We start from the raw sequence: 15,117 nt of genomic DNA, 5'->3' as shown, positions 1-15,117 counted from the left end.
GAATTCGGCCTACTTTCAGTTTGTCCTAATGAGAAGAAAAGGGGTATTCGCGATCGCGTTCCGAATCAGAATGAGAAAAAAGGGTTGAAGAATAAAAATGAGGACGAATTGTTTAGCGAATGTGATAGACGTTTCGATGATAAGCCATGGGGATATATGGTTAATGGTATTCCAACTAATCAGCGTGGATGGGTCGCGAGTAGTCGTCGCGACGAGGTCAACGACGCCTTCGGTTGAGTTGAGTTGAGTTGAGTTGAGTTGGTCGATGCTGGCCTCATCTTCGATTCCGCTCGTACTACTCGTCGAGAAGGTCCGACTTTAATTTCGTTAATCAGGCCGCGTCTCGATCGGAACGAGCTTCGTGAGCCGGCACGAAGAAGAAGAAGAAGAAGAAGAAGAAGAAGCAGAAACAAAAGCAAAAGAAGAAGAAGACAACGACGGGGACTCAGTCATTCGAGCCCAAAGGAGAAAGGTCTTCTTCTGCCTCTATCAGTCTATCTTTTTACCCCTCCCCTAGACTCCTTCAATTCCTTCCCCTGCTCGTGTCTTGTTCACTCCTCGTGTTCTAACCCACCCTCCCTTCCTCTCTCCCACCCTGATTCGTTGGACTCTGTTTGGTGCATCCGCGCCAAAAACGACTAATGCAGGAGAACGGGCGCTAACCCAACAACGTGCTGTTCTATGCATACAGAAGAAAAAATAAGAGAATGATAGAGAAATAAAGAAAATTTACTTCTTAACCATTATAACCATTCTAAATTCTGTTTAAGTTCTCTCTCTATGTGTATTATGTTAACACCTTACTGACCGATTGCCTATTAATCGGCTCTTATATTGCCCCAACGTTTACCGAACAATCGCTTTTGTTGTATTGTTTTTATCAATATTTTATTCAATTTAATTATCCTATCCTGTAATGTGCTGTATATCCTAATATAACAGAAAGCGAAAAATTCTTTCTGAACATATGAAACGCGCACAGATACTCCTGTGCATTAGTGTAAACCGAAAAACAGCAGAATATCTGCAGTTGAACAGCCGGTCAGTAAAGTGTTAAGTTCGTAGAAGCTAATGTAACGTAGAAGGTACGAAGAAACGAATGTAGGAAGGAAGGAAGGAAGGTGCCATATCAGCCCAGGCAATGTGAACGGGGTAGAGACGGGAGGTGGGAAACTAGACCGTGACGAATCACGGTCGGCGACTGCGCCGCATATCCCGAATGACGTCACCGACGAAGGGCGAACTCGCGAACGCAAGTTACACGACGACGACAAAGTTCCCCGGTTTACTTGGACTAATACTAATACTACTACTACTATCTTCTTCGGGAACGATCGACGAGCCAGCACCACCGCGTTTCTCGTTACGAAATGCCAAATGCCACCTCAACCTCCTCCACCTCCTCCTCGTATTTCAACTCCTACTATTACTACTACTACTACTACTACTACACTACTCTTTCTCAGCATCCTCCTCAACGTTTTTCTTATTTTTCCTCAACACAACAACGTCGCCGTTGCGTTCCCTTCCTCTATCGAATATAACGAAGGCAATTACTTTTTCTTTACTTCTTTTACTTCTTCTTACACACGACTCTAGGAAGAAAAAGAAGAAGAACGTGTACGCGCGCGCGCGCAGTGCTTCGTTATCGCACTCGCCGTTTCGAATATACGCGGAATGCCGTTTTCACGAAACCGGATATCACCCAGTCTCGTCGTTCGTTTGATATTTCGAGATCCTCGTACCAGCAAATGTCTGTTTTGTAATCGAGTTCGCGCCTTTACCGAATATTTATGTATGTATGTATGCATGCATGTATGAATGTATGAGGTGAGGTTTGTGTGTTTGTATGTATGTTTATAGGATTGCAGCGAATTATTAGGGGGAGGAGTTACAGATTTCGAATTGACGCGTTCCATTAATTTCGTTATTCCAAACGTTTCCGGTTTCGGACCGATTATTCCAAAGTCACCCTGACGGTTATGGTAACGCGCTCGTGCGCGCGCGCACATTTCGTTGCGTCACCAGTTACGCGTCGTCACTTTTTCAAGACTTATATTTATTATCTCCGGATATCATTCGTATACTTATTTTTCTCCATTACTTTAATCGAATAAAACTTAGCATCAATCTTGGAAGAATAATATTTACGATATTCGTCGAAATATCCTATAATATTATTATCCCATATTCATAATATTGGTCCCAAAATGACGATCATTGTAACCTAATTCCTAAAATATGCATTTCCATTTAGCAATGACATATCAAATTTTTAAAATTACAAACCAAGGACCAAAAAATTATATATATATATAGAAAAATCGTATTCCCGTTAGGCAAACGGATAACTCGATCAACAAGAAACAACAAAAAATAGTCTTAAATTTCAATTCCAATATAAGAAAGAGGCAACCCAATAAGATGAGGCCAATAACAAAGTAAGAGTTTAAGGAGAGGGAAGCTCGTTCGCGAAGTCTATAACCGTGTCTCGCGAGAAAGCCCGATTCGTCCGTGATCGAGAGGGAGAAGATCGGAATTCAAGGTGGCCGTCGGCGGGGCCTCCGCGAGTTCTCTCTTTCGCTCGCGAGAAAAATAGCGGGGCTCGGTGTCGCGACGACACCGAGTGGTGATGGTTGCTGGCGGCGGCGTTGGAAGGGGGGCAAACGAGGAGGAGGAGGAAGGAGGAGGAGGTGGAAAAGGGGTCGGTCGGGTGTGGGGGAAGGGTAGACGCCGGCACACACGCAGGCTACAAAAATAGCGCCGTTTGATCGTGTGTACGCGCGTAAACTCGCCTATCTCGCGGAAACGATAGCTCTCTCTCTCTTTTTGCGAGAGAGAGAGTTGTCGGACTCGTCTCGAATTCGCGATAGCGTTCAGCTACTCTCTCTCTCTCACTCTCTTTCTCTCTTAAAGAGAAAGAGGAGTGAGGAGGGAGCGGCCATTAAGTTTCGTCGGCGGAGCAAACGATGCGCGAGCGAGCGAGCGAGCGAGCGAACAAGACGGAGTGGTGTGTATCAGCTAGAAAGAGAGAAAGAGATAAAAAGAGAATAAGAAGAAGAAGAAGAAGAAGAGCGCATTAACCTCGCTTTCGAGCGCGGAGAGTGGTAGATGGTTTGCACTCGCGGCTAAGTTCTTCTTCTTCTCTCGGTAGTCTCCCTTCTTCAGCTTCGCGACTCGCTAATTCCTCGCAGGGCCGCCGGGGCCGGTGCGCGTTCTCGCGAACGCACGACACTACGACTACGACAACGATTACGTACACGTGCATGCAGCAAAACTACATACAATTTTACACATACGAATGAATACACGTATACATAGAATTACGCACACCGGCCGTTGCCGACGGATAGTAACTAAACGAGCGAGCGAGCGAACAAGCAAGCGACGGGCGAGAGAAAAAGCAAGAGAGAGAAACATCGATAGGGACAGAAAGACAGAGAGAGAGAGAGAGATAGTTAGAGAGGGTGAGGGAGCAAGAGGGGAGTGTGAAATAACGCGAGCCGATGGCAAAGAGGACAAAGGCTCCGCGTTCGCGTCACGCCGCGAGCGAGGGGCTCCTTCCCCCTATTTCGGTTTCTACTACGTCGGTTAGTCCCCGTTCCTTTCGTTCCATTCCACTCCGTTCAGCTCCGTTCCGTCGCGTTCCGTTCGTTCGTTCGTTCGTTTGATAGCCGCGGCTTGCTGCTTTCTCCTATACGCAAGACCGTTCGTTTCGTTTCGTTTCGTTTCGTCGTTACGTTCAACACAACGCTCGCTTTGGTGAGTCACGCATCGCGAGCTTCCTTTAGCACTGGGCCCCCTCCCCACTTACCCTCTGTGCACCATCCGCTCGCTCTATGTTGGTTGCTTTCGACCCCGACCCCGACTGACCCAACGAAACCAAACCAAATCAAACCGACATACCGAAACGACCCCCTACTCTGTTTATTTTTCATCTACTTACAAATAAATAATCTTTTCTATAATCCGTCAACTATTTTTTTTTTTTCAGAATAAAGGTGTATGTCTCCTTTGTGTATATTTTTCTTCACTTTTTTTTTTTTTCTTTTCTTTTTTTTTTTTTCTTTTTACGTTCAAATTCTTTCCCTTTTTATTCTTTTTCTCATATTATATTCCGATATGCTAGCGCCTACGTTAATATTTTTCAGGACACATCCCTTTGGGAGATTTTACGATCCATTGCATCTTTTAACCGTGTCAATGAACAAAAGCGCATTTGAATCCTTAAGTCTGTTATTTTTTTAAGTGATGGTTGTCGCAAGTAACGAATAGCTATCTGACAAAAATCGAACAGGAAACAAATGTAGAAATTTTTTACACAATGGAGAGTAAGAAGCATCATAATAATATAGTTGCCTTTTATGGCAATTATTAAAAGCATAGGAATTATAAATTGACCCTGAAGTAGTAAATGCTTCACCAGAGAATCATTGTGATTTCAATGCTTAACAAATAAAAACCCGAAATATTTCAACCACGATATACTAAAAAGAGAGAGTATGTATTATATATATCTATAGGATTTAGCATACAAGAGAATCAGATATGGCAAAGATTTTTGAAATTTTTGAAATTTTCTATTATTTATTTATAATACTTTCTGTTTTTTTTCTTTATTCAATTTTATGAATACTGACCTAGCCGAGATAATCTTGCAATGTCTTTTTGTCAAACGAAATCATGCAATTAAGTAAAACACGGATGATTGTTGGATTTCGGAACTAACCAATTCAACCCGTAAGAAAAAAAAAAAAATTCCGATGGAAATCTGCATCGCGTCTCTATTCTCTATCCCTAACTCATTCTTCATGTTGTTTCTTTTCTTTTTCTTTTCCTCAGTGTCCTTCTTTACGTTCATTCTTTTTCAACCGTAGATTCTTAAGAAAATGCTCAGGGTGTGTTTCTTTCCTACCCCCGAACTTTTAACGTTTATTTTTACGAATCGTTAGATCGTAGGTGTGGCGGTTTTGTTGAGGAAAATTCCTTCATACGCCATTTCTTTTTTTCCTTCTCTCTCTCTCTCTCTCTCTCTCTCTCTCTCTCTCTCTCTCTCTCTCTTACTCGTTAAAAGAAAGTTTCTCTTTCTCGTTTCGCTGAAAAAGATCTTCCTTCACCATGCGTTCACTCTACCTTCAAGTTCCTTTTCCTTTTACGAGATACGCTCTCGAAATCTTACGATAAGTCGCCTATCGGATGACCGTTAATGGCTCTCGAGGAAAGCTTTCAAACGTAGTAGTAGTACGTACGTCGTTATCTCTTCACGTTACATAGTCGTGCGACGACGACTTTTCCTACTAAAAGATCCTATCGACTACGTTGTATAAATGTGTGCGTGTGCATGTGCGTGCGCAAACGTTCTTCTTTTTTTTCTTACTTTATTTTCTTGCTAGCAGTTGCGCGCATGCACGAACGCACGCACGTACGTACGCATACATTCAAAGGGATCCTGCGATCCGACCTTATCGGAGGTTAAAACGATCTGTGGGCGCGAGCGCAAAACTAGAGGGGCTAGGGGGAGGAGGGGAAAGAGACCGGGAAAGATATTGGGTCAGACGGAGACAGAAAGATCATTCGAATAATCGACTCTTGCTTGCTTGTTTGCTTGAGCTTGGGCTTGCTTGGGTAGCATTGGGCCTAGCGTGACCACGCAACTTGACTTTAATTTATGACGATCAACGATATAATTAGAGTCTCGTTACTCGGTGAACGCGCAAAAGCGAAACGGAACCCAAATGATGACGCGAACAGGTGCCACCAAGCGTACTTCTTGTCATTAACCAAACTAGTACCATTGCTAATCAATTCAAATTTTTCAAATATTTCGAAATATATTCATTGGTAATATACTGAAGTTAGAGTATCAAATATAATGTATATATTTTAACTGGTAACCACATTGTTAATCGATTGAAGTTTAAGAATTTTCAGTGAAATTAGGTCAAGGTAGAAAAAGTTTTCCTTTTCAATTGATCTCGAATATGCTATGCGAATGCGCTTCATGGATTGATTAATGATTAAAGAATCGAAATCCTTCTTCTATTATATAGTTTAGATAAAATAGGTGTACCTGAAAGTAACATAATTAATGGTATCCAAATGTGAAAAAAATCTAACGACACAAAAAAAAGGGACCTGATTTAGTAACTAAATTCAGGTAAACGGGGACCCATCAAAAGGAGACCCATCGAAATAGAGATTCTATTAAATGTAAATTCACGTCCTTCATTCATCAGTTATATTGACTATAGAAGTGTATCTACTTCACGATCTTCAAAAAGACACGAATTGGGAAGCGGCTATAGAATAAAAAAATACATGTTGATCTATAGAAAAAAAAAAAAAGAATAAATAAAAAAGGAATCCCTCCGTTTAGAAAGACGTTTTTATAGGATAACGCATTTTCAGCTATGAAAATGAATAGCACTTTCTCGTTATTTTTATAAATCTTTTTTTTTCTGCTATGCTAACATATCGAGAATTATTCGATATCATCGAGGATTTTATCTTATCTTAGGAAAAAAGAAAAAACATAATAAATCGGAAAGATAATTATTATTATGTTTATGAAGGAAAATAAGAAATATTCGGACGCGAATAGATTTTAACTAGATAAAATCGATGATGGAAAGTAGGAAGGAACGGGGTTACAATAACGAATGACGGAAAGAATGCATCTCCTGTTGAGTTCTCTTCGCCCCCCCCCCCCCSCCGCATCTGTCATCTCATCCTTTCTCCCTTCATCTTTTGTATTCACACAGAAAGAGAGAGAGAGAGAGACAGAGAGAAAGAGGCAAGAGGAAACAGAGACCCTAGTCGATTGCAAATCCCCTGTGCTCGATGTTAACGCACGGCTCATAATACGCGAGATTTTTTGCGCCGATTAGTCACCGAGTATTCGACGACGACAACGACAACGACGACGACAATGACGACGACGACGACGACGACGACGACGCCAGGGGAGGATGAGAAGGAGGACTTTGGAGGAGTGTCGTCCGCCGTCGCGTCCTCGACATGACATGGACGTGCACACATCTGTGTAGTATCTGTTAGTATCGAATAACAGCGTACAGGAAAGAGAGACATGTGTGTATATATGTATGTATGTGTGTGTGTGTGTGTGTGTACGCGAGGCAGCAACCCGCTGCGTATCCGCGAGCGTCAAAGTCCATCGTCCATTAGCGAGTCGAGGTCGTACCACGTGTCTACTGCTGTTGGTGTAGCTGCTGATGTTACTGTTGCTGCTGTGCACGGTTCTTGGGTTGAAACGCAAATTTACCGAGGCATACATATACATATAACCCCCGTGGTTTACGCGAAACCTGAATAAAACAAAAAGAACAACGTGAAACGAGAAAAAAAAAAAAGAATAAAAATAAATAAGAGAAAAAAAGGTATCGAGAAAATGAGATCACGCGAATTCGCGGCATTCTTTAATAAGAAAAGGAATATATCGGACCTAGGGACTCTTGTAAAAAGAAGAAGTAGAAGAAGAAGAAGAAGAGGAAGAAGAAAAAAAAAAAAGGAGTAAAGAGGGGCCCCTTGGGGCATTCGATCTCACGCGTCGATTGTAGCATGCGGGTTAGTCTCTCGAGCGGGGGAGGAAAAAGAAAAAGAAATAGAAAGAGAAAGAGAGAGAGAGAGAGAGAGAGAGAGGGAGAGAGAAAGGAATAGTAGGATGAAATGCGAATAAGACGAAGCTGAGGAAAATAGGGACGACGGGATGAGAAAAGGGCTTTGGGCAGCTGTTCCGCGAGTAAGGCCGGGTATCGTCGATGCGAAGCGGAGCGGATCCGTGCACGGCACGGCACGGCACGGAACGGAACGGCACAGCACCCGGGCACGTCGTCGCCGTCCCTTGCGATGTTGCGTGCGCGTGATCGTGTGCACACAAAGGGCCAGAACTACTCGCAGCAGCAGCAGCAACAGCAGCAGAGAGTGTGGGACATAACGCGCGACCCTCCAACACAAGTACACACAGAGAGAAGCAGTAACAGCAGACAGCAGACATTCATAAGAGAAAGATAGAGAGTGAGAGAGAGAGAGAGAGAGAGAGGAGCCAACACGAACGTGCTCGGCAACGCCGCGCGTTGTGTTGTGAGCCTTTGCTGTTCGCGCTTAGTCTGTATATGTATTGAGTTTATGCGTGTGTAGCTCGCTAACGCAAAGCCACGATACGGTGTTCAGGCTTATAGGTTATCGGCGGTGGCGACTACGACGACGACGACGACGCGACGCGACGCCAATAGAGAGGGAGAGGGAGAGGGAAGAAGGGAGAGAATCGTTCCTCTTTCTCTTGTTTGATGGTGTGTGCTGGGAGAGTGGAGTATATACTCCAAAGAGCTGGGGCCCTGTCTCGATCCCTCGGGGTTCGGTTTGCCTGAGCTTGGCTGTTCGCCTTGCCTTGCCTTGCCTTGCCTCTCTTCACCTCGCAACCCGCTTGCCAGGCGCTTGCTTGCTTGCCCCAGCTCCGGAGTCTCGTCACACCCCTCGTCGCCCCTCGTCGCCCCTTGGTCGCGCACGAAGCCGCGATTCAACGCGAGTAGCGCCGCGGCATAGCACGGTATGGCATGGCATGGCATGGCATGGTTTGGCTTGGCTTGGCTTGGCTTGGCATGCCATGGGATGGTATGGCATGGCATAGCATGGGTATGGTTTGTTGCGGTGCTCTGTTCTGCTTTTGCTCGATTCTGTTCTGTTCTGCTTTACTCTGCTCTGCTCTGCTCTGCTTTTCAATGATCCGCGCTGTTCTTCTTCGCTGTGCGGTAAAATCCAAGATTGGGTATACCGCAGCACAGAACCCAGGCACCGCATGCCACTAAAGCGAACGCGATGATGCGCCCAACCCCCCCTTTCCTCCCTCCCTCTTGCCCTGCCCTGCCCAACCCAACCCATTCTTCCTTTTTTTCCAGATCGTTCTTCGCTATCTTTCTTTCTTTCTTTCTTTCTTTCTTAGTTTTCTTTTTCCTTTATTTTTTTTTTAAGACTCTCCCTTCCGAACCCTATGCCCGCCTGCTTTTGCTGTCTCTCCCGTATCCGTGCAATCTCGGTTGTTCGTTAAAGAGTGTGAGTTGAGTAGCCTGTCTGTGTGTATGTCTGTGTGTGTGTGTGTTGTAAGCAGCAGCGGCATCGGTTCGCGGCTGTGCTCCTTCTCTCTCTCTCTCGCGCGCGCGCGCGCGCACCCGTCGCGGACACCTTCCGTCGAACCCAGAGCCCCGATATAAACCGAGTAATATTACCGCGGGGCTGAGCGGCAAGGTAACAGAGAAAGATAGAGAATGAAAAAGAGAAAGAGAGAAAGAGAGAGACTCTCTCATGCCACGGTGCGTTCCTTCCGAGAGAATTTACGAGCGGCACGGTTCGGGTGCTCGTCGAGCCTTCCCTCTTCTCTTCACTTCTCTTCTCTCTTTTCTCAAACCATTCCGCGTCCTCGATAGAGAGAGAGATAAAGAGAAAGAGAGAGAGAAACATCACTCACACAGAGACAATCTCAACACGTTACGACTTTCCGTGCTAACCTCGTCATTTTGGAACGACCATTCCCCTCCCCCCCCCCAGCCTTCTCTCTCTCTATTTCTCATGCTTTTGGTTCTAACCTAACAGAGAGAGAGAGAGAGAGAGAGAGAGAGAGAGAGAGAGAGAGTTTAGCCTCTACCTTGGAATACCCGATTCCAATGTAAATCGATCGACCAAATGCTATCGATAATCTCCCCTAAGGCTACTACTACCACCACCACCACCAGTACTATTACACCACCACCACCACCACCTTCAGTACACCGTTGTACATTTTGCCTAGAATTTCATGACCCTAGCCATTTAGCAACTAACATTAGCTTAAAATTATTTTAAGGGTTAGCCGCAGTGTTAATACAAATCGCATTACTATTTCCATTTCTATTTATCTTTCTTGTTTCTTAGTAAACTCTAAATACATTTGGAATTCTTCTTGGCTCAGCGATGTCTTGTTCGGTCCACGGAGTGAAGTCTCGCGTGCGTACACGCGTGCTGACTACGTAATGTAGCTACCAACCAATCCAACCAACCCAACCAGCTAGCTAGCTAACAAACCTAACTCAGTCTGTTTCAACAACAGGGAACAAAGAGAAGAAGGATGAGCTGGATGAAAGGTGAAAGAGGACGCAACTATACTGACATAGAGGTTCTCGAGACGCGCGAGGAAACGCGAAACGGTACGGTACGATAGGATACGATAGGATACGGTACGGCACGGTGCTGCCTACCCGGGACTCGCGGACCCTCACATCCTGTCTATGACAGGATGGCTGATGGTTCCTCGCTTGCTTGCTTGTTGGGTTGGTCCGTCCATCCGTCGGTCCGTCCGTCCGTCCTGTCTGTTGATCTGTTGGCCAGTCCTTCAGGGCCCTACCCATACCCCTATAATATCGCGCTCTTATGCCGGTTAGGTCTCCGTTCGTGCGAGCACAGACGGCTGCGGCCTCCTATCTCTCTCTCTCTCTCTCTCTCTCTCGTCATCAACAGGATCGTCGTCGTCGTCGTCGTCGTCGTCGCCGATCGTCTTTGGTCTCGCTGGGTCTGTTAGTCTCACGGGGGCCTGTTACTCTCTTTCAAGCCTCGAACACAGCATTTTTTCTTCCAACAGGCAAGCGGCCACCGTCATTTCAGACGCCAAGGTATCGAATCGTCTCGTCATGCCTTACTACGTTTCCATTCTAGACGTGTATGTGTCCTGTCTCTGTGTGTATACGTGTATGGGTTTATGCGAGGCCGACAGAGTTAAGTAAGAGTGTGTGTGAGTGTGTGTGAGAGAGAAAGGGGGGGACGTTTTCCAATCGCGAAGCGAGGTCTCGCGCGTCTCTTCCGACGACGATCGAAAAAGGTGAGACGTGCCGAAGGGGGGAATATAGGAGACGCGGACAATGAAGCGGATGAGATGGAGTGTGAGTTGGATTCGTGGCATGCGATGCCGCGTGTGCGTCTCTCACTCACTCTCTCTCTCTCTTTCTCTCTTTTTCTTTCTTTTCACACAACGTACGCGTATCCAAAGAGTAAGAGAGGGCAAATATTTCAGGACGAGGAAGGAAGAAGGACATAGTAACACCATGAACAGGGGCTACGGGGCTAGAAGGGGCCTAACACAGGGGGAAGGGGAGAACTGAAACGACGGACGCGACTGATGCCCGACGGATGCTCAACGACGACGACGACGACGACGGTGTCAGCGATTTGGCAACGGCTACTTTTATGACTTTCCATTCGCGAGATCCTTTTTCTTCTTATTCTTATTTTTATTCTACGTGTCGCGTGGTCACGTTGTCTTAACGTGCCCGTAAATGTTGCCGTTGTCCAATAAATATCTATTATAAATATGATTAGCTAAATCAGTCGAAAGATAAATTACTAGAATCTAACTAGCCTGATGTGCAGTTGCCCCGATCGGCCAACAAAAAGATCTTTTTTTTCGGTCCAACATTCCGAGATTCCTTCAAAACATGGACAAGTGAATCCAGTAGTAGTAGTAGTAGTAGTAGAGGAACAAAAGAAAAATTCAAACGATTAAGATATTAGGCACGAGCGTAAGAGGGTGAGTAGGGGTTAGGGTTGATTAATTGAATCGATCCCATCCTAAGGAATATCATCTGATCGTTAAACTCGTCCCCGATCATCTAAAGCAACACGTATTTTACCTATATGTACATTTATTTATGTTCCTTGATGTAGTATGCATATGTAGAGAAGATACTAAAAGGAGAGGGGGGGATAGGGGAAGGACCTGGTATGAGAGAGGAAACTAATAACTGCGCTAGAGCACACACACTGTCTGGAAGTATTAAGGAAGAGAGACAAAGAGGGCTGATAACGGGTGCAGTAAGGGGTAAAGGGGAAAGAGAAGAGAACCCGGCGAGCACGGGGCGACAGACGAGGAAAGGAATAAACGGGGAAGGAGAGAGAACTACGGATCGGGTGGGGGGAGTTAGCAGTTGGTAGGAGGGAAACGGGGAACCAACAGGAGGGGGAGGAGCAGGAGGAGGAGGAGGAGGAGAAAGAGAGTAAACTGGGTCAGTGTCGTGGAACTTGAAAACTTCACTTCCGTAATGCGAGAGCGGCGCTGACTACCACTGACTCGGAGTCGCTTAAACTGCGTTTACGAGTCAACGGTAGGTAAAACAGAAACACCTCGAGAGAAAGAGAAAGAGAAAGAGAGATGGAGAGAAGGAACTCAGGCTGGAGTTATACCTAGTTATATGTACGGTATAAATCGTCAGCTTTAGAGTAGAAAAGGAAAGATATAGAAGAGTTTGCGCGCGCATTTACTCACTCAGTCACTCTTTCGTTGTTCACTCGGAATGCCAACGAAAGGGAAGAGAAATAGAAAGAGGTAGGAGTTGGAAAGAGAAAAGGGATGAGGTTATATTCTATCCCTGTCTTTCCCTATAACAATCCCAGTCCAACCTGACGAATATACAAATCGAACCATGTGCGCATTACTACGAAGGACGAGAATCTCCGTTTTGTTACACGAGCGCCATTGTTTTCCGTTCGTGTTTACGTTCTCTTCCCCCACTTATATTTCTCTCTGTTTCTATCCAACCTCCCACTACCCACCCACCCTCCTCCTTCCACCTTCCTACCCCTAACTCTTTCTCTCTTTCTACTGCAATCTATATAACATATATGTATATGAGAGTTTCTCTATAGGTTGTATGTTTATCTCATACACAGTTGGAAGTTTTCGTGTCGGAGGCTTCGGAACAAAACGAGAGAGAAAGAGAGAGAGAGAACACCGTAACTGTCGGTGAAAACATGGATATAGCGTGGAAAAGGAAGGAATGTGAGTGAGGTTCGTTCGTTCATTCGTTTCTCAAGGTCATGACTTTGTCGCAGAATGTTTTAAACGACGGTGAAAGTTCACTGTTCGTTCATTCCCCCCTTTTCTTTTCTTTTCATTTCTTTTCTTCGTTTCGTTTCGTTTCTTTTCTTTTCTTTTCTTTTCTTTTCTTGCTTCCTTCCTTCCTTCCTTCCTGCATTCTTTCCTTCGTACGAATCTAACGAAAAATCTCAAAGTTCTACCAACTACTATATCATAACCTACTTCTCTTACTTTTGAAAATTGAAGATTTTGTTGGAGGTTTTCTAAACTTTTGTCATCGTTCTTGAATTTTTTCCTTTTCTTTAGTCTCCTCATCCACTTTGAACGTTGACGACGACACCCGCACACATAGAATTTTTACGTTTAAGTAGTATCGAAGTATGCAATTAAAGAAATATGATACAAAAGAGAAATCAGTAAAGACCTAATATATATATTAGATACTTAAGTTGATCCCATTGGTGTGTATAAAATATAAATTACATATGGCTGACCATGGTTGATTTAATCCACGTTAGATAGATTCAAACGCAGTTGTTTAATAATCGAGACGTTGGATTTCGTAGAAGTTTGAACGCTGACGACAATAACGATAACGATGACCAACTGAAAAGGGTGGTGGTGGTGGTGGTGGTGGGCTGTCAAACGGGGAAGAGGAAAAAGGTGTATTGGTATATAAGCTTATATATACGTGAGAACAACGGCGTTTAATACGCGTGAAAAGAGGGACACTGTGCACACCCATACGCACAAACGTGTTCTCTATCTTCCTCTCTCTCTCTCTCTCTTCCTCTATATCTTTTTATCTCTTTCTAGCTTTTGTATTCTTCCTTTTTCCAAGAACACGCACCGACGCGTGCTGCGTTGTGCCGTTGACGTAGATAAACCGTCGCCAACGATGCTATATTTACGATCTTTCTTCTTACGATGAGATATAAGCGCGGATATTATTCTCCCGAGATGAAATACAAAATAATCTAACTATCTAAAGTGTTCTTTTTTTTCTTTTTGATAAATCTTTTTGTTATTTCTACGGGGATATCTGAAAAATATGATTACGAAAAGAAATGGGGAAAGTGTTTTTGGTACAAAACAAAAAACAATCGAACCTTTCACTTTCCTTTGTTTCTTTTTCTTCTTTTTATTCTTCTACTTCTCGTTACGTAATGGCGTCACCGCCATTATCGTATCATCTTAAATCTCAATTCTTAAAACACGATTTTCGTATGAACATCGAATCCGTTACGAATGTAAAAAAAAGCACATTTTGATAAACTCTCAAACAATTTCTTTTACATCGTATACAAATTTCATTATTCCTGGATTTGCAATTAACGTAATATTTCGAGATAATTTGATTAGAGAAAAGTTTGGAGGTTATGATTTTTTTATTGTATATTTGATAAAAGTAATTAACAAAATGAGAATTTGAAGTTTCGATACGATCTTTCGGAATAAACTTTCAATCTAACGCAATTTACATTAAACTTGGATAATACTTATAAACCCTTCAATATCCTTTCGATATATTTCAATTTTAGGTTTAGTTTAGCATCATTTTGTACTTCTAAAATAATAATTGAAATATCTTCTTATTCAGGAAAAGAGATTATGATCAATCGAGTATATTCTTTTCTACATAGAAACGATTGAACCTCATTGATCAAAGAACAAGATTTTTCAATTAACCTTATTGTAAACATATATAAACGAAATTAAGTAAGAAGAATTCGCGGTTAGGTTTTCGCTAGACAACAAGAAAGCAAGCAAGCAAGCAAGCAAGCAAGCAAGTAAGAAAGGAAGTAAGAAAGGAAGGAAGGAAGTAAGAAAGGATGATAGGTCTTCTCTTCATCGTGGTCTCGTTTTCTCGTTTAATAACCAGGAGGAGGAAGAGACCGCGAGTTGTAGTTAAAGTTAAAGGATGAGGAATAGAAGAAGAAGTAGGAGGAGGAGGAGGAGGAGGGGGTGTTGGTGATGTATATAGTCAAGAAGAAGAGAAAGATGATCGTTCGACCGGTGAAGCACAGTACAGTATACCTTTCATACAACGTAGACCAGGCGATGAGAAAGACAGTATTAAACGAGCGTTGCAAAAAGATAGAAAAAAAGAGAGAGAGATAAAGGGCAAAGATAAAAGGAGAGAAAGAGAAAGATAAAGATGGTTGGGTTCGCGTTTACGTAGACGGGCACGTAAGCCTGAAAACACGAGGGTATATCCTTCTATCTCTCTTTCTCACTCTTACACACACACACACACACAT

General features: G+C 43.7%; 1 protein-coding gene and 1 long non-coding RNA gene across 2 annotated transcripts in view; one reads left to right on the top strand and one right to left on the bottom strand.

Moving 5' to 3' along the window:
- Positions 1-15,117, bottom strand: part of LOC106790222 (dynein regulatory complex subunit 7) — a 108,830-nt gene that overhangs the window by 41,834 nt on the left and 51,879 nt on the right. The gene's annotated exons all lie outside the window — the stretch shown is intronic.
- Positions 7,097-11,354, top strand: LOC106790224. Its single transcript, XR_001382063.1, has 2 exons — positions 7,097-7,974; positions 11,057-11,354. It is a non-coding gene; the product is annotated as an uncharacterized LOC106790224 (long non-coding RNA).

Source organism: Polistes canadensis, unplaced genomic scaffold (genome assembly GCF_001313835.1).
Source record: "Polistes canadensis isolate GaletaPanama2010 unplaced genomic scaffold, ASM131383v1 scaffold_225, whole genome shotgun sequence".
Lineage (NCBI taxonomy): Eukaryota > Metazoa > Arthropoda > Insecta > Hymenoptera > Vespidae > Polistes > Polistes canadensis.
Note: the sequence above shows the minus strand (reverse complement) of the source record. Positions and strands in the feature narration are given on the sequence as shown.